Source organism: Eumetopias jubatus, unplaced genomic scaffold (assembly GCF_037043125.1).
Source record: "Eumetopias jubatus isolate StellerSeaLion01/CBP00866 unplaced genomic scaffold, mEumJub1_p1.0 scaffold_4, whole genome shotgun sequence".
Classification (NCBI taxonomy): Eukaryota; Metazoa; Chordata; class Mammalia; order Carnivora; family Otariidae; genus Eumetopias; species Eumetopias jubatus.
In genome coordinates, this window is record NW_028274810.1 from 71,710,465 (window position 1) to 71,730,344 (window position 19,880).

Below are 19,880 nucleotides of genomic sequence, written 5' to 3' on the forward strand. Positions count from 1 at the left end.
GCCCAATGAGACCCATTTTGGACTTCCAACTTCCAGAACTGTCATATAATAAATTTGTGTTGTTTTGAACCAAGTTTGTAGTAATTTGTTACAGTAGCAATAGAGAACTAATACAATCACTATGCTATATTGCATCTCATATCGCACTATACTTCATGCTGCCAGGCCTTGCTTTTGCATGTGACATTCTACCTCCTTTCCCTACTTCTGGAAACACTTTGCTGGCTCCCTCTTCAGCTTAGATTGGTTGTTTCACCTCTGTGTTTCCATCTCACTCTCTAGCACTTCTCATATTACATGTCAAATAATGCAGATTTTTTTGTTCACCTCCTACTCACCTTTCAAGACTGAACTCAAATATCACCACTCTCTGGAAGTCTTTCCTGAACCACAGACCCTCAGCCTGAACTAGGTGTTCTTGCTCTGTCCTCCTATAATACCACTTGCTGATCTTTGTCATAACATTTATTCCCTCAACTATAAATGTTTACTTGTCTGTCTCTCCCAGTAGACACTGTTCCTTCTCAATTTAGTATCCTTGGTACATAACTTAGTATCTAGTACACAGTAAAGGCTTAAATTATGTATGATGAATGAATTAGTTATTCTATCACTTAGAATTGCTGTTGGAATATTATATTCATTCTTAGGCTGAAAATCACTTTTTTTCTCCAGCACAGTATAAAAAATAAGAAAACTCACTGTGGCCACTATAAAAAATATGGTAACCCGGGGTGGCTGGTGGCTCAGTTGGTTAAGCGACTGCCTTTGGCTCAGGTCATGATCCCAGGGTCCTGGGATCGAGCCCCGTATCGTGCTCCCTGCTCAGCAGGGAGTCTGCTTCTCCTTCTCCCTCTGCCTGCTGCTTCCCCTGCTTGTGCTCTATCTCTCTCTCTGTCAAATAAATAAAATCTTAAAAATATATATATATATATGGTAATCCTGCTGATCTGAGGTGTATCCCTTTCAGTGTTCATTCTCTCAATTGATCATTAAATTTTAGCACTATTTCCGTAGATAATAGCCTGATTCTTTTTCTTTTTCCCTCCAATTTTGCATGGGAAAAAAAAATATTTTACCTGGCATAATGTTTTGGTGCAGAGACTGGGATTCCGCTATGTGGTCCTAGATCTTTGAGACAAAGAAACAAATTTCTTTGGCTCGCATCTATGTGGACTTTGTAGATTTTTATCTTTTAGCAACCTCTCCATTAAGAGTATTTCTATTCCCCCTCCAGGATGACACTCTGTACTTCCTTACCTACAAAAATAGCCCTCTTCTTCACCAGCATTCTTGGTCTTGAGAATCCCTATATGACCACAGAGGAACTCTTGAATCTAGACCTGGATTGTATGGGAGAAAGCTTCATGTAGCTGTTTTTTCCTACAAGCTACTCAAAAAACAAGTTTGCTTTTTATGACTCACAGAAGGAAGCTTTTCTTCCCTTGGTATATATGCCTTCTGAGTTCTAGTCTGCTGTAATTCTGAGACCAGACCAGAATAAACTGAGCTTTGGTTCAGATGATGACTATTTTGTTTTATACACAAATTTAAGTCAGTTTAAAGAAGAGAAAAATACATTATATCACACAGCATGAGAATCCATAAATGCATAATTCATAGTTTAGATATTCTAAAGATTTTCAGGGAGTCTTTCTAAAGAGGAAGTATACAAGGGGAGGAATATTCTATTTAGCAAATTTATCCCCTGCCTTGGGGTTAGAGGAGCAAAGGAGTTAATAGCCATATAAGAACAGTGCACACAAGGAGTTGCTGGCCAATTAATGGGACTGTACAGTAAGAATGTAATTTTGATTCAGAAGAGTTGCTGACCCTAGAGATTTTTCCTATGAAGAGCTGCTACTCAGATCCAGCAGATGATGTGAATGCATTTAGAACCCTGAGTGAAGACTTAATGAGAATGTCTTCTATTTGTTTGGTGTTTGTATGGAATCAGGTTACTCTAGAATGTGGAAAAATGGTTTTGCTCCAGTTTCTAAACAAAATGAAAAGCATTGTCCTAATTGAATTTGTTTTGGCATTCTTGCTGCCCCACACAGGTCAAGTTGCAAGATGGAACAAAAGAATAAAGCTAGAGGGTAATATGAGGCCTTGTCCAAAATGCTGTAAATGTTAGGAATGGCGTTCTTACTAGTGTATGAAACCTTTAAATAAAGAATGTTATGTGGGGTATGCATTTATCTCCATATTAAAAAGGCCATGTTGGAAATAAAATGTCATGGAGTTAAGAAAAGATGAGGATTAAGATCGCCTGAAAATGAATCTTTTGATTGCTGTAAGAATTTGATTACAGTTTATATGATATTTATGCATAAATATAGCATTTTTCTTTAGCCCATTTGAAGTTAGACTTTGCTTTAAATGAGGGGTCTTTAGATATTGAAATGAGAGAGCCAGCTACAGTTATAGTCAGAACCCTAATAACATGGTACGCAGACACTAATATATATAGTAACTCATTGAAGTATAATTTCAATACATTCTGCTGATTTGATTCAGTGTATACAGTCTTGGAGAAGAAGCCAGGAAATCTTTTTCCTCTAGGAAAAAGGTATCTGGATAATATTTTAATGTTTTAAAATAAACCTGAATGCTATTTTGAAAACTCTTAAAAATAGACATTTGATCACACAATATTGTAGTTGATCAAAAATAGCTATGCGTATCCTTTTCCTTTGGAAAAGCAGTTTATTGTTTAGTTTTTATTTTCCCCCAATGATGTAGCTTACTAATTGGAATAGGATAATTTCTGTAGTCATTTTACAATTACATGTTGCCCTTTTCTATGCTCAAATAAATAATCCAGGTGGTAGTTATTAGCCTGTAACATCCATTTTGGCGACATGTGTACCTTGTATGTATGCACATTGTTTCTGCAGACAACTGGTTTAAGGAGTGTGGTATTTTTTTTCCCAGTCTGTGTTCAAATATGTGAACTGAGGAGCAGGCATCAGATCTGCAGTTCTGAATAGATTGGTTATCCATCAATGTACAAGACAACTTGTGCTCTAAGTCTGAGGCTCCAGAGAATAGTTGGGGGGAAATGAAATTACTATTTTTAGCATGTTAGATTTTTAAGTGAATTTCCCAGACAGATTCTTCCCTTTTTATTTTTTCTACATAAAGTGTGTCTAAAATAACAAAAGAAAAATAACTCAGTCATCTAAAATATATATCTAATCCCCTTAAAAGAGTACAGGAAAACTAGGCAATACAAGAGTTCTCTGTCAGTGAATGAATGCTTGGGTTTGGGAAGCCTCATTGTTCTTTAACTGTAGTTGCTGGCACAGATGGAGAGCAGAGACCATTGCCTGCTGAAGCTGGTGCTGAGAAGGGCCCGTGGCTGCTCTTCAGAGGTTAATACAAGGAAAACCTCTTGATTTGCCAGAGGAGTCTGGGAGGGGAGCAGATGGCCACAAGAAGAGCCCCCCCAGCTTACTCAGCTGCTCTAAGAAGCTTAGACTGACCTCTCTAATACAAACAAACCAAGTAGCTCTCAGAGTAATGGGGCATCATCATTTGTATTCCGGAATAACAATACTGCTCCTCACTTTGCAGTCTCTCGCACCCTCACCCAGTGTGTGGGTGCCATCTGCTTCTTGTGAACTTATATAGGCCCTGGCCCTGGCCAGTTGGGATTGCTATTGAATGGTATCTCTGGGAAATGTGTTCTTTACAAATTACTTTCACATGAGTCTGATAGGCATATAAGTATTATTATGTCCATTTGCATAATTAAGAAACTGAGGCAAAGAGAAATTGAGGAATACTAGAATTAGAACTCAAGTACCCTGATTCCTGAGCTCTTTATATCATCATATGAGTCCACAAAGCCATTCCAGTGCTCTTGGTTAGGCAGTAGTTATCCAGCTTTTGAATAAGGCTTTCTGGAAAGGAAATTAGTTATTTTGAGGATGTCACTTTCACTGTTTTAAGCCTTCCTAGGGCTACTGTTTTGTTAGGTCACAGAAAGGAGAAAGAGTGGCTGCTGATACATTGCTATGGGCATCCAGGATACAGGAATTAAGTGAGAAGGTCTAATTTACACTAAACAGTTTCATCAAAACCAAATTTATTCAAGAGGAAAGTATTCTCGTTCAGAGGAGCTACCTAGTTTATATATATATATATATATATATATATATATATATATATATATGCATACATAACACACTCTTAAAATGTATATAAGAAAAATTATTCTTTTTGTAAACCACAGCTCTCCTTTTCTCTGCCATTGGCTGAAACTACATTTATTTTCATGCAGTAGCACCTGCTCACGGGTCTGGTGAATCAAAAGAGCAATGAGCAAAGTGGTTTTAATTGCCCAAGCTTTACTAGAGCCTTTCTTGCACTCAGAAACACAAAGACTTTGAGTGGTGTCAGAGGGCTGTACTGAGAAGTGCTTTCCTTTAGAACTCTCAGCAGATAATTCACTTACTGTGCAGATACATTGTCTTGAACAGATGAGTTCACGAGTCCATCTTCATTCCAACTGTGAAAGCATCACAGACCATTTGTCAGTTTTAGTTGCCTTGAACAATTGCCCAGGAAACCAGGCAAACATCAGAGTTTACTGACTTGTCATTAGTGCATCTTTGTAGAATTGTACTTACTAATTACTTTTATAAAGTTTTGTAGACATAATTTAAACTGCATAGTCATATTTGATGTGTTACAGTAGTTAAAAGTGCAGGCTCTAAAGCCAGACTACCTGTGTTCAAATTCCAACCTTATCTCTTACAGGCTATGTGATCTTAGACAAGCTTCTTTACCTCTCTGAGCCTCAGTTTCCTCATCTGCAGTGAGGATAATAAATGAACCTATCTTGTAGGGGTGTTTTGAGGATTTAGTTAATACATGGGAAGTAATTAGAACACTGTCTGATACAGAATAAGTAGCCAGTAATTGTTAGCTAATAAAACTGCTCATATTTTATATTTTGGGTTGAAAATTGGCAGAAGCATAACAGCTCTCCATTTGAGGTACAAATATGAATTATGGAAAATAATCTTGGTGCTTTACTATTTTTAGCGTTAAGTAAAAATTGTTCTGTGCTCAGCATCCCAGTAAAATTTTTTAATGTCTGGTTTCATTTTAATCATAAAATCAGGAATTTTATCATTTTATAATTTATAACTTTATAAACATGCTTTTATAATTTTATAAACATGCTTAATTCTCTATTAATCGTGGATATGAATATGTAAATTAAAGATTCAGCTTAGTGTTCATTTATTCATTTACACATCAGCAAACACTAAGCACTAATAGTATGCCATATGTGTGCCCTCAGTGTGCCTGAGATGAAAATATAAAGATGAAAAAGACATAACCCCTGCTTTCAAGGAGTTTACAATCTAAAAAGAAAAGACAAATATACAGTCTATTAATTACATTGATATCACGTGCTATAAGAAATATCACTGATTTAAAAATGAGAGCTCAAGAAGAAACATTTAATTCTCCAAAGAGATCAGGGATCATGAAGACTTCCTGGAATAGGTATCATTTGAGTGGAGAATTAAGGATAAGAAGGTGAGAAGGTCACACATGGTGTGGGGAACTTCATATACAAAGGCATAACGGCTAATAAAACAGAGCATAGTCAAGAATGTGCAAATAGTTTAGTGTGTTAAGAGGTAATAGGAAGCAAGTTTGAAGAGATAGAAAGAGGTCACATCATAAAAAGTTTGAACTTCATCCTGTAATCAATTAGAAATGATGGAAATCATTGGAAAGATTTTAAGCAATTCATTTCAGCAAACATTTTTATAAATGTTTATTCTATGCCAGACTCTGTATTAGGTAGCAGGAATATAAAATGAATAGATCACAGTTTACTAGAAATGACATGATTTTATTTCTTTTTTAGAAAGATCATTCTGCTCATGTAGAAGATGGGTAGAGGGAATAAGACATAGAGGCAGAAAGATTAGTTAATTTAGGCAGGAGATTGTTATGATCTTGAGCTGAGGCAGTGTTGGGGGTGTAGAGGGGAGGACCTAGAATGGAGAGATATTCAGGAAGCAGAACCACAGGATTTATTGATCTCTTGGATATAGACCAGAGGGAGGAGTTAGGATGAATCCCAGAGCCATGACTCCTGCTGCTTCTCCCAGCCTTAACACATGCCACTTTACCTCCTGCTGTTGGCTCTCCAGTTGCTAGTCGTCTTTTCTGTTCTTTGAATGTTCCATGTTCCTCTCATCCTTTGTACCTTTAGCCTTAGCATAACCTTTTTCTTCCTCCTGCCTCAGCACCTCTGCATATATATGCTTTCTTTTTTTTTGCCACCTGGAGTACTCTTTGCCACTATTATGTCATTCCCCATCCTTTCACCCAATTAATTCTTGTTTATTCTATAAAATTTTGCTCAAAATGTTATTTCCTCAAGGAAATCCCTTGTCCTAAACCGGGTCAGGTCTTCATATTATATGCTATCCTATTATACTGTACTTCTCTTTCATACCACTTATCACAATTAGAATTAAATAATTACCTGTGGACTTAATTGTTTACTATCTCTCCAGCCAGAATATAAGTGCCATAAAGTAAGGGATTATTTGGTCTTTTCATGGGTTTATTCTTGGTACCTAATACGTGGTAGATGTTAAATAATTGCTAGTTGAATGGATGAATTGACCTCAATTTAAGATACTTTTTAAAAAGAGAGAGAGAGAGATTAACATCTTTATGTGTTTTGGTTCTTTGAACTTCTTATAATCTCCAAGGGAAAGATATGTGCTATAGGTTACCAAATTAAATCTGACCAGAGAGGCCAAATATTGCATATTCTCTGATTTGTCTCTATTAGGATTCCATTTTTCTATCAGTTTGGTAATTATCATAGTAGCTGACTATATGTAAACAAAAGATGAAAATTGAATTAGGATGATTTTGCAGTGTCTTAGTTAAAAAACTTAAGAAGCAATATCAAACATTACTCTGATTTTCCTAAACTAGGAAAATGATGTTGATGTTTGGGCAACATTCTAATAAAAATAAAATGTAGTTGTTAGGAGCTTAGACTCGGAAGCCAGACTACCTAGGTTCAATTTCTCCCACTTACTGGCTGTGTAAACTTAGGCAAGTTAATTAATTTCTCTAAGCCTCAGTTTCTTTATCTACAAAAAAATGGAGATAATAATAGTACTAAACACATAACATTGTGGCTAGAATTAAATGAAATAGTGTTTATAGTCTAGCATATGGTAAGTGCTCAAAAAATATAATTAAAATTATTTTCTTTTTTGATCAGAAGAAGCAATTTGGCTGTATTTAGGAAGTATATTAACTTGAAGGAATCCTTTACAAATTTATTTTTTATAGTTTTCAAAGCCCAAGACATTTCAGAATGTGAAGTTATGGTCATTTTAATTTCTGTTATCATGACTTATAATCACGCAAAGAATTTGGGTCAAATTGTGTAACTTCTCTGAGCCTGTTCCTCATCTCTGAAATGAGTACCTCTTATTATCTCTCTCTTGTGAACTAGATTATAAGCTCCATAGACATAAATGTTAAAGCATCTTCATTTAATATGATTGAATTTAGCATTAGGGCAACAGGGAGAATTTCATATGAAGGTGATATTTGAGTTAAGCCATGAAGAACATAGCATTTTCTTACTTAGGGAAGGGAAATTTTATTTATATTTTCCACAAGTAGAAAACTGATCTTTGGTACTTTCTGATTAGTCCAGGCTGGGGTCCAGCCCATGCCCTGCATTCTCCAGCCTTGATTCTGGGAAAATTATTAAGTAAACAATTTCAGTCATTTCCATTTCCTCTGGGTCACTATTTAGTTTAGAAGGCAGGAGAATAAGAACTCTTTTAATCCATGAGCCATTCATGGATTGTTAACAATTCCTTGCTAATCATGAGGTTCTCAGAGCTCTTGCTGCACGTTTAAGCGTGGCAAGCTCTAGCAAGGACCACCTGCAAATAACTTGGTTGTTAGGAGCCTATGAAGCCATTTCTGCATACTTTTTGAGTCTTCCCCCATTCCTCAGTGGCAATTGGAGCATGTCAGGGCAAGGAAAACATGGCATACTGTTAACATGCTGGTAGGGGCTTACTTCATAGAAGGTGTTCATAGAAGGCCAGCGATTTTCCTGGAAACAGATGTCAGAGCCATTGTGATATATAATGGAGAAGGGACTGTGATACAATTTTATTCTTAAATTTCTAAACAATGTGAAGACCAGGTGGGGAAGCTATCTCAGCCACAGAACAGAAAGTTGAAATGAACTCTCTCTTTTCTCAAGGCAAAGCTCACTTTGTGATTTAGGAATGGGTTGAGGTGGGGATGTAATGCTTGCGAAACGGAACAGGAACTCCTTGAAAGTATTTGGTACATTATTCAGGGCTTGCTCTTATTAAAGCACTTGAGGTTTTTGGGTTTTGTTTTTGTTTCTTCTTCTGTATGAAGTGGTAGGTCCACCAGGAGAACAGCTGCCTGATTGACTGTTTTCTTCAAAAAGCCAGGTCTCAGGGCGCCTGGGTGGCTCAGTTGTTAAGCGTCTGCCTTTGGCTCAGGTCATGATCCCAGGGTCCTTGGATCAAGCCCCGCATTGGGCTCCCTGCTCCGTGGGAAGCCTGCTTCTCCCTCTCCCACTCCCCCTGCTTGTGTTCCCTCTCTCGCTGTGTCTCTGTCAAATAAATAAATAAAATCTTTAAAAAAAAAAGTCAGGTCTCTACCAGACCCACCATCTCTGACTGCTTTGCATCAAAAAGATATGTTGTATGAAGGAAGGAAATATTGGGAGTTGGACCATTATGGCCTGCTGGAGCCACTAGTGAAGCAAACATATATTGATTGCTTTCCTGTGTGACTGCCTATGCCTTCTCCCACCAGTCCATCCATTATCTTAATCATTCCAAGACCTACAACTGATAAAAGAGACTGTTTTTAAAAGCCAGTAGTTCTTGGACATTTGAATATTTGATAAGCTGGGTGATTTCATAATATATGCATTTTCTTTTTGCATTTTAGAAAAATGTGATTGAAGGATCATCACAAAGATGATGTTCTATAAAGTAGTTGTTTTTCCTATGAATTCTAAGCAATTTTTGTGGTTGTTATTTCTGTCACTTTTTTTGTTAAAAACCCATCATGTTCCAGATGTTGAATTGGGCACTTTACATGTTGTAATAAGGGTGTTAAGAGCCAGAGAAGGTGAGTCAAAACTGAAATAAAAAATAAAACCACTCTAATGAAATAACTGATTGAGGCAGTGATCATCAATGACTACTAAAACTATTAGGTAGAAAGTGGACAGGGAACTTTATAATGGATAGATCAGGCTCACAACACCTGAACACACTAATCAAACCTAAGAGCACAAAAAGAAAAACCATCGGGCATTATGTATCTCCTGATATGATGTATTAGAAAGATGTAACACAACCTGTAAAGTAATTTTACCAAAAAACCTGAATCTGGTCAAGTCTCTCTAGAGCTACCTTATTATTTTTCAGTAAATAATTGAGGTGGGAGGGGAAAAGAAAGGAACTTTTAGCTTAAGAGACAAATCAACCAAATGTAATGGCTGGACTTGGTATCCTGATTTGAACAAACCTCCTGTTTTTGTTTGTTGTTTTCGGGGCTTTTTTAAAGTTACTTGTGGCAATCTGAACACTGGATATTTGATTTTAAGGAACTACTATTAATTTTAAATTCTTATCTTTAGCAATGTGTACAGAGGTATATAGCAATGAAATTATATTTCTGGGATTTACTTCAATATATAATCCATTGAAGAGGATGAGAAGGAGTTGGGAAAGGGTAAAGATTAACCAGTGTATGTCTCTGTTGAAAATTATTGAAGCTGAGTGATGGAAACATGGAGTCTCATTATACTAAACTCTCTTTATTTGTTTGAAAATGTCCAAATAAAAGTTAAAAAGTAAAAACTCAGAGCATACAGTGGCTATTCACTGGATACTACATGCTGGATTCAGTATCAGCAGATTATTGATGGACATGTTTATGGCAGTTAGGTTTGCAAGGGGAAAGAAACACTATATTGAACCTATTCTATGTAGTTTTATTCTCAGGAGTAATTAAACGTTTAAAAAAATGTTACTAGGTTACAATAAGACAAGAAGTACAAATATGTGAAACTGGTTTTCAGTTTACATTCTAAGAGGTATGAAGGGAAAAAGGAACTCACAGCAAGGACACTTCCACAGAGCCACTCACAGACTTCTGCCTTTCAGATGGGCCTAGGCCTGGAACTGACATATGCCAATGGAGCCCAAAGATTTACCAAGCTCAAATAAACATGTTCTCAAGAGCATCATGGGCCTTAACCAAAGCCTCTAGGGAGTCATGTCTGACTAGTTTTTAAAAAAATATTTTGTAGAAAGTTTCTCAGTTGTTTAACTTTGACCTACGGGGGAGACCACTGGGATCTAAATTGTTACTGAACATTTTGTCTCTAATTCCAGATTAACAGAAAGGGTTCAAATCATTACCGATGCTATAAAAACTGAAATTTTAGAATTTTAATAACCTGAGTATGGGCTTTTGAGCCAGACTGCCTGGGTGTGAATCTTGGCTTTGCCACTTACTAACAGAATGAACTGGAACAAGTTGCTTAACCTTTCTGTGCTTCTTTCCTCATACATAAAATGGGAATAATAATAGTAATCAGGGTTTTCCAGAACAGAATCAGTAAGATATATGTATATATACACATATATGTATATATGTATATGTGTGTATGTATGATTTATTTCAAGGGATGGGTCTGTGTAATTATGGGAGCTGGCAAGTCTGAAATATGAGGGGCAGGCCAGCCCACTGGAAATTCCTGGGCAGGATCTGATTCTGCAGTTTTAAGGCAGAATTTCTTCTTTCTCAGAGCTAAGCTAAAACTAAGAAACCTTAGTTTTGCTCATAAGGCCTTTTAACTGATTGGATGAGATCTACCCACATTTTTGAGGATAATTTCCTTTAGTTAAAGTCAACTGATTGTATATGTTAACCACATCTACAAAATACCTCTACAGCAACACCTAGATTAGTGTTTGATTGAATGATGGGGTCCTATAGCCTAATCAAATTGACAAATAAAACTTAGATCACACCTACTATCAGATTCATAAGAACTGTGAAAATGTAATGAGTTAGTGGCATATAAAGCACTTAGAACAGAGCCTAACATATGAGAGGGACTCATAAAGGTTAGCTATTATTATATACTCTTTAAATCCTAAAAGTAACCTGGTTTAGGAAAGATAATAAATTCAGTGATAGTCACTATAAAATCAATTCATATTCTCACTAGAATTAACCTTGGAGGTCTTTTAGACCAGCCTCTCATTTTAAAAACATGGAAGCTGAGGTCCAGTCTCTTTTTCATATAGCCAGAGTGATTTTGGTTTTTATAGTGATGAACACACACAGAGAAAGCCCTGCCCTAGTGGGGCTTACATCTTAATAAGATACCCATTGCTTCTGTCCCAAATCTCACCAATATTCTTATTCATTTTCATGCAGGAAAGGAATTAGAGATTTGGGTTCAGAGACTGTGCTGTAGGCCAGGTGCCCCAAAGCACTGAACTGATGAAGTAGAAATGTTTATATTCACCTAGATTCAGAAGTTTAGAACCTAAGCTCTTCCAACGTTGACATCACTATCATATTTGAAATTTTAAAGTTACCTGGGGTCTCTTTTCATTAGGACTTAAGTCATTTATCACAAACGTACCAAATGCTCCTGAGTAGCCTAAGTGAAATTAAGTGTACACTTTCTGTTAAACTTGTAAAACTGTTAAACTTGGCCATTGAGGAAGTTCTCTCCGATGCCGTTGACATGGAGACTCATTAACAAAAATTGCATAAAAGCATGAATAATAAATTTGTAGGACATTTTACAGTTTTATAAACCACTTTTGAAAGATAGGGCAAGTATTATTATCCCCACTTTACTGAGGAGGAAGCTGAAGCTCAGAGTTGTAAAGTGAATCTCCCAAGACTGCATAGTTAATAACACATCCTGACTGCCTAATCCCAGTATAGTATCCTCTCTGCTATATAACTCTACTGGCTATGTCCTGTGGATATAGATCTGGAAAAGAGCTGCTTTTCAACTTTGCAGTTCTTTTCCTTAGTTCTAAAGTGAAGGCAGCCTTGGAGACACTCCGAGAAGAGTCAGGCCCTGGGAACAGGGGACATTACTTGACAGGGCACTACAGGACCTCTTCTGTATAAGGCCATTACCTTCAAGAACAGGAGACATAGCTGACTTTCCTAACACAGAAACAGGCACAGAGACTTAGACGAAATGAAAATACAGAGAAATTTATCCCAAATGAAAGAACAGGACAAGGCCATGGACAGGGATCTAAGGAAAAAAGATAAAAGTAACATGTCTGATAGAGAATTTACAGTAATAATCATAAAGATACTCACTAATCTTGAGAAAAGAGTGGAGGACATCAGTGAGAACCTTAACACAGGGATAAGGAATAACATAGCAGAGAGAAACACACTTGATGGCATCATCAGGAGGCTGAAAGAAGCAGAGGAATGAATTAATGACCTAGAAGAGAGTAAAGGAAAGTAAGCAAGCTGAACAAAGGAGAGAAAAAAGTATATGCAAAACAAGAATACGCTTAGGGAACTTGGTGACTCCATCAAACATAAACACATTTGTGTTATAGGAGTCCTAGAAGAAGAAGAGAGAGGAAAGGGGGCAGAAAATTTATTTGAAGAAATAAGAGCTGAACTTGCCTAACATGGGGAAGGAAACAGATCTCCAGATACAGGAGGCACAGAGAACTCCCATCAAAATCAACAAAAGCAGATCCACACCAAGACATATTGTAATTAAATTGGCAAAATATAATGATAAAAAAATATTAAAAAGCAGCAAGATAGGGCGCCTGGGTAGCTCAGTCAGTTGAGCATCTGACTCTTGATTTCACCTAAGTCATGATCTCAGGGTCATGGGATCAAACCCTATGTCAGACTCCATGCTCAGCCTAGGGTCTGCTTGTCCCTCTCCCTCTGCTCCTCACCCCGCTCACACTCCCTCATTCTCTCTCTCTAAAATAAATAAAATCTTTAAAAATAATAAATAAATAGCAATATAAAAGAAGACCATTACATACAAAGGAAACCCCATAAAGTTATCAGCAGATTTTTCAGCAAAAAAACTTTCCAAACTGGGGTGCCTGGGTGGCTCAGTTGGTTAAGTGGCTGCCTTTGGCTCAGGTCATGATCCTGGGGTCCTGGGATCGAGCCCCATGTCTGGCTCCCTGCTCGGCGGAGAGCCTGCTTCTCCCTCTCCCTCTGCCTGCCACTCTGCCTATTTGTGCTCTCTGTCAAATAAATAAATAAAATCTTAAAAAAAAAAAAAAAACTTTCCAAACAGAAAGAAGTGGCTTGATGTATTCAAAGTGCTGAATGGGAAGAACTTGCAGCCAAGAATACCCTATCCAGCAAGGCTGTCATTCAGAATAGAAGGAGAGATAAAGAGTTTCCCAAACAAAAACTAAAGAGTTCATGACCTCTAAACCAGCCCTGCAAGAAGTATTAAAGGGAATGCTTTGAGTGGAAAGGAAAGACCACAAATGACAGTATGAAGGTAGGAAACACAAAAAAAACTCACAAAAAAAAAGGAAGTATATACCTAAAACATGGGGAGGAGAGGAGTAAAGAATGGGTTCAAACTTAAATGACCATCAATTTAGTATAGACTGCTATATGCAGAAAGAGTTATACAAATTGTATGGTAATGATTTATCAAAAACCACTAATAAATATGCAAAGAATAAAGAGAAAGAAATTCAAATATGTCACTGAAGAAAACCCGCAAACTATGAAAGAGAGGAAGACAAGAAAGGCTCAGAGAAAATCTTCAGAACAACCACAAAACAAATAATAAAACAGCAACAAATACATATCTATCAATAATGACTTTATTTTTTTAAGTAGGCTCCAAGCCTAGCATGAAGCCTAATGGAGGGCCCAAACTCATACCCCAAGATCAAGACCTGAGCTGAGATCAAGAGTTGGACGCTTAACCTACTGAGACACCCAGGCACCCCAATCAGTAATTACTTTGAATGTAAATGGACGAAATGCTCCAATCAAAAGACAGGGTGACAGAATGGATGAAAAAACAAGACCCATCTATACACTGCCTACAAGAGGCTCATGTTAGACCAAACAACAGCTGCAAATTGAAAGTGAGGAGATGGAGAAACATCTATCATGCAAATGGATGTCAAAAGAAAGCCAGAGTGGCAATACTTCTATTGGATGAAATAGACTTTAAAGCAAAGACTGTTAACAAGAGGCAAGAAGAACACTATCATAATAAAGGGGACAATCCAACAAGAAGATACAACAATTGTAAATATTTATGGACCCAACATGGGAGCACGCAAACACACAAAACAGTTAGGAACAAACATAAAGAAACTAATCGATAATAATACCATAGCAGTAGACTTTAACAGCCCACTTACACCAATGGACGGATCATCTAAACAGAAAATCAACGCAGAAACAATGGCTTTGAATGACACAGTGAACCAGATGGATTTAACAGAATATTCAGAACATTCCAGCCCCAAACAGCAGAATACACATTCTTTTCAAGTGCACATGGAACATCCTCCACAATAGATGACATATCAGGCCACAAAACAAGCTTCAGCATAGTCAAAAGGATCAAAGTCATACTGTGCATCTTTTCTGACCACAATGCTATGAAACTAGAAGTCAACCACAAGAAAAAATCTGGAAAGACCACAAATAACATGCTGCTGAACAATGAATAGGTCAACCAGGAAATAAAAGAAGCAATTAAAAATAGTACATGGAAACAAATGAAAATGAAAACAAACAGTTCAAAATCTTTGGGACGCAGCAAAAGCAGTTCTCAGAGGGAAGTGTATAGCAATACAGGCCTACCTCAAGAAGCAAGAAAAACCTCAAATAAAGAACCTAACCTTACACTGAAAGGAGCTAAAAAAAGAACAACAAATGAAACCTAAAACGAGCCAAAGAAAGGAAGTAATAAAGACTAGAGCAGAAATAAATGATATAGAAACTAAAAAACAATAGAATAGATCAATGAAACCAGGAGCTGGTTCTTTGAAAAAAATAAATAAAATTGTTATCCAGAGGGGTGCATGCACCCCAATGTTTACAGCAGCAAGTCCACAATAGCCAAACTATGGAAAGAGCCAAGATGTCCATCAAGACATGAATGGATAAAGAAGATGTGGTATATACAGACAATGGAATATTATGCAGCCATCAAAAAACTGAAATCTTGCCATTTGCAACAACGTGGATGGAACTAGAGAGTATTATGCTAAGCGAAATAAGTCAATCAGAGAAAGACATGTATCATATGATCTCACTGATAAGAGGAATTCTTAATCTCAGGAAACAAACTGAGGGTTGCTGGAGTGGGGGTGGGGTGGGAGGGATGGGGTGGCTGGGTGATAGACATTGGGGAGGGTATGTGCTATGGTGAGCACTGTGAATTGTGTAAGACTGTTGAATCACAGACCTGTACCTCTGAAACATATAATACATTATATGTTAAAAAAAAAAGAAAAGAAGATAGTAGGAAGGGAAAAATGAAGGGGGGAATCGGAGGGGGAGATGAACCATTAGAGACTATGGACTCTGAGAAACAAACTGAGGGTTCTAGAGGGAAGGGGGGTGGGGGGATGGGTTAGCCTGGTGATGGGTATTAAAGAGGGCACGTACTGAATGGAGCACCGGGTGTTATACACAAACAATGAATCATGGAACACTACATCAAAAACTAATGATGTATGGTGATTAACATAACATAATAAAATAAAATTGAAAAAAAACTGACAAATCTCTAGCCAGACTTAATCAAGAAAAAAAGAGAAAGGGCCCAAATAAAATCACAAATGAGAGGAGAAATAACAACAAACACCATGGAAATAAACTTATAAGAGAGTATTATGAAAAACTACATGCCAACAAATTGGACAACCTGGAAGAAATGGATAAATTCCAGAAACATATAATCTAACAAAAGTGAAACAGGAAGAAATAGAAAATTTGAACAGACTGATTACAAGCAAAGAAATTGAATCAGTAATCCAAAAACTCCCAACAAACCAAAGTCCAGAACCAGATGGCTTCACAGACGAGTTCTTGCAAATATTTAAGGGGGGGCCTGGGTGGCTCAGTCAGTTAAGCATTTGCCTTCAGCTCAGGTCCTGATCCTGAGGTCCTGGGATCAAGCCCCACATCGGGCTTCCCGCTCAGCAGGGAGTCTGCTTCTTCCTCCCCCTCACTCATGCGCACACTCTCTCTCTCTCTGTCTCTCAAAATAAATAAATGAAATCTTTTTAAACAACAACAAAACATTTAAAGAAGAGCTAATGCCTTTTCTTCTCAAACTATTCCGAAAAATAGAAAAGGAAGGAAAGCTTTCAAATTTATTCTGTGAGGCCAGCATTATCCTGATACCAAAACCTAGTAAAGACACCACTAGAAAAGAGAACTACAGGGCAATATCCCTGATGAACATAGATGCAGAAATCCTCAACAAAATACTAGCAAACCAAATCCAACAATACATTAAAAACGTCATTCACCACAATCCAGTGGGATTTCCTCCAGGGTTGCAAGGGTGGTTCAGTATTCACAAATCAGTCAACATGATACATCACATCAACAAGAGAAAGACTAGAAACATATGATCATTTCAATAGATGCAGAAAAAGCATATGACAAAGTACAACATCCATTCATGAAAATGCCCTCAACAAAGTTAGTTTAGAGGGAACATACCTCAACATAATAAATAGCTCAATATATGGAAAACCATAGCTAACATTATCCTCAGTGGGGAAAACTGAGAGCCTTTCCCCTAAGGTCAGGAACAAGACCGGGATGTTCACTCTCACCTTTTCTATCCAACATCATACTGGAAGTCCTAGCCAGAGCAATCAGACAATAAAAGAAATAAAAGACATCCAAATCAATAAGGAGGAGGTAAAACATTCACTATTTGGAGATGACATGATACTCTTTATATAGGAAACCTGAAAGACTCCCTCGCCAAAACTTCTGGATCTGATAAACAGATTCAGTAGATACAAAAGCAGTGTACAGAGATCTGTTGCATTTGTGTACACCAATAAGGAAGCAGCAGAAAGAGAAATTAAGAAAACAATCCTAGGGCGCCTGGGTGGCTCATTCGGTTAGGTGTCTGCCTTCAGCTCAGGTCATGATCTCAGGGTCCTGAGATCAAGTGCCACATCAGGCTCCCTGCTCCGTGGGGAGTCTACTTCTCCCTTTCCCCCCTCCCCCAACTTGTTCTCTCTCCCCTCCTCTCAAAAATAAATAAATAAAATCTTAAAAAAAGAGAAAACAATCCTATTTACAATTGCACCAAAAATAATAAGATACCAAGGAATAGACCTAACTAAAGAGGTGAAAGAACTGTACTCTGAAAACTATAGAACACTTATGAAAGAAACTGAAGATGACACAAAGAAATGGAAAGACATTCCATGCTCATGGATTAGAAGAACAAATTTTGTTAAAATGTATACCACCCAAAGCAATCATACATTTAATGCAATAGCTATCAAAATACCACCAGCATTTTTCAAAGAGCTAGAACAAACAATCCTAAAATTCGTATGGAACCACAAAAGACCCTGAATAGCTAAGCAATCCTGAAAAAGAAAAGCAAATCTGGAAGCATCACGATTCTAGACTTCAAGTGATATTACAAGGCTGTAATCCTCAAAACAGTATGGTACTGGCACAAAAACAAGACACTTAGAACAATGGAACAAAAAAGAAAATCCAGAAATGGGCCCACAACTGTATGGTAACTAATCTTCAACAAAGTAGGAAAGAATATTCAATGGGAAAAAAAAGACAGTCTCTTCAAATTGTGTTGAGAAAACAGGACAGCAATATGCAGAAGAATGGAACTGGACCACTTTCCTACACCATACACAGAAATAAATTCAAAATGGATGAAAGACCCAAATGTGAGACAGGAAACCATCAAAATCCTAGAGGAGAACACAGGTAGCAACCTCTTTGACCACGGCCATAGCAATTTCTTACTAGACACATCTCTGGAGGCAACACAAACAAAAGCAAAAATGAACTATTGGGACTAAATCAAAATAAAAAGCTTCTACATAGCAAAGAAAACAATCAATAAAACTAAAAGGCAGCCTACAGAATAGGAGAAGATATTTGCAAATGACGTATCTGATAAAGGGTTAGTATCCAAAATCTATAAAGAGCTTATCAAACTCAACATCCAAAAAACAAATAATCCAGTTAAGAAATGGGCAAAAGATATGAATAGACATTTCTCCAAAGATGACATACAGATGGCTAACAGACACATGAAAAAGTGCTCAACATCACTCATCATCAGGGAAATACAAATGAAAAGCACAATAAGATACCAGCTCACACCAGTCAGAATGGCTCAAATTAATGCAAGAAACAACAGGTGTTGGTGAGGATGGGGAGAAAGGGGAACCCTCTAGCACTGTTGGTGGAAATGCAAACTGGTGCACCCATTCTGGAAAATAGTATGGAGGTTCCTCAAAAAGTTAAAAGGAAAACTACCCTACACCACTCAGCAATTGTACTACTAGGTATTTATCCAAAGGTTACAAAAATACAGATTCAAAGTGGTACATGCACCCCAATGTTTATAGCAGCATTATCGACAATAGACAAACTGTGTAGAGTCCACATGTCCAACAACTGATGAATGGATAAGGAGGATGTGGGGTGTGTGTGTTGTGTGTGTGTATAATATATATATGAGGGAATATTACTCAGCTATCAGAAAGAATGAAATCTTTTCATTGCAACTACGTGTTGGAGCTAGAGTGTATTATGCTAAGCGAAATAAGTCAGTCAGAGAAAGACAAATACCATATGATTTATCTCATATGTGGAATTTAAGAAACAAAACAGATGAGCATATGGGAAGGGGAGGGTAAAAAGAGAGAACGAGAAGGAGACAAACCATAAGAGACACTTAATGATAGAGAACAAAGTGAGGGTTGATGGAGGGAGGTAGGTGGGTGATGGGTATTAAGGAGGGCACTGGGTGTTGTTTGTAAATTCTGCTCCTGAAACCAGTATTGCACTGTATGTTAACTAAATAGAATTTAAATAAAAATTTGAAAAGAAAAAAATGTTTAAAATAAGAAAAATAATGGTCATCATGTTGTTGTGATAAATTATTAAAAGCACCAATTACAGTTCTGCTACATGATAGGTGCTTTACAAATATTTTATATTCTTCTCCTTTTTCTGTCAATATTCCTAGGCCTAGCAGTCTGATACTTAAGGTCTCATTCAACTTTCGTTTGAGTGACTGAATTATTCTCCCTACATTTCAAAATTATCAGTGCTATGTGCTAGTAAGTAGAGGTGTAACACTGCTAATCTCACTGCACCAACCTGTACTTTCCATATTTTATGAGGTTTCTTGCCTTTTACTTATTCCACATGGCCACCATTTTGGAATTCTATGTTTTGAGGAAGAAATGTCGTCCAAGTCTCCTTGTTCTTTCTCCTGTCCTTTTCACGGCATTCTTTTGATTTCTCTTGCAGTTATAGCACTCACCTTAATCTAGATTGTACTGATGTTATTTATAGACTTGTCTTTGCCCCCAAATAGGTTAAAATCTACCTCAGAGTTTCTTAACTTATTTGGGGTTCCTTGTTAACCTTTTGAGACTATAATGAAAGCTTTGAACCATTTCCTGCCCTCAGCAAAAGTACGTATGTACAAACAAAAGTTTTCATAATTAGTTCAGGAGGTTTGTGGACTCCAGGTAAGGACT

General features: G+C 37.2%; 1 protein-coding gene across 1 annotated transcript in view; it reads left to right on the forward strand.

Annotated features, from left to right (window-relative positions):
* The window catches only part of ZSWIM5 (zinc finger SWIM-type containing 5), a 214,732-nt gene that overhangs the window by 114,547 nt on the left and 80,305 nt on the right, over positions 1-19,880 (forward strand). The window lies entirely within an intron of this gene.